This window comes from Lactuca sativa, chromosome 1, assembly GCF_002870075.4.
Source record: "Lactuca sativa cultivar Salinas chromosome 1, Lsat_Salinas_v11, whole genome shotgun sequence".
NCBI lineage: Eukaryota > Viridiplantae > Streptophyta > Magnoliopsida > Asterales > Asteraceae > Lactuca > Lactuca sativa.
Genome location: NC_056623.2, coordinates 177,929,250 through 177,930,107, shown reverse-complemented (window position 1 = coordinate 177,930,107; position 858 = coordinate 177,929,250).

The window sequence follows — 858 nt, the reverse complement described above, 5'->3', positions numbered from 1 at the left end:
TAGCTACAGCCGAACCGAAAGGTTCAAGGGTGACAAATGTCATATTGTGATATAGGCCCAGTTACGTGCCTTATCTAGTCTTTAGTATGGTTATAGAACTCGCAATCTAGATTTATGAAAACTTTGATACTTACTTATTAGTTTTATATACGTGTTTCAACTAATACACTTTACAAGGATAACCGTGTTTTCAGAACGTAACTTTCGTAGTAACCTAACTTTCAGGAAAATAAGGGTTTTTCCTGGGATAACCGAACTGTACATAACCACACTTGTGTAACGAACGGATAACTAAACTTTACGTATAAGAAAATATGGGATTTTCTTGGATTCATAACTTTTTAGAAACAGAAAGGAAACTTGTTCATTTTCAGAAAACAAACCACTTATGAACTCACCAGCTTTATGCTGATTTTCAAACTGCTTGTATTCTCAGGTCCACATTAGACAGGTACCCGATGATCCTTTTGGCAAAGACGGAGTACATAGAAGTCATGTCTTGCTTTTGTTTATATTTATACATATGTATAACACTTGCAACACTTGGTTTTCAAACAATTGTAAATTTTCAAATGTAATGTAATGGTTGTTTACTTTGCTTACTATGTACATTGGTTGTGATACTCAACATGACGTCAACTCCACCTCGGAACGTTTCCGCCCTGGATTTCGGAGTTTGACAGATTGGAAGGTCCTTGAACTAAAAGAATAAGGGGCCTAAGTGCTCTGAACTAAAAGAATAAGACTATAAACCCTGTAGAAAACCCTATCCACTTCGTTGCCCTTCGGAAGGTCCTTGAGCCGAGGTACTTCCTTCCTTGTTCTTGAGCTTTCTTTTCAGTGGATTTGGTTGAGGTT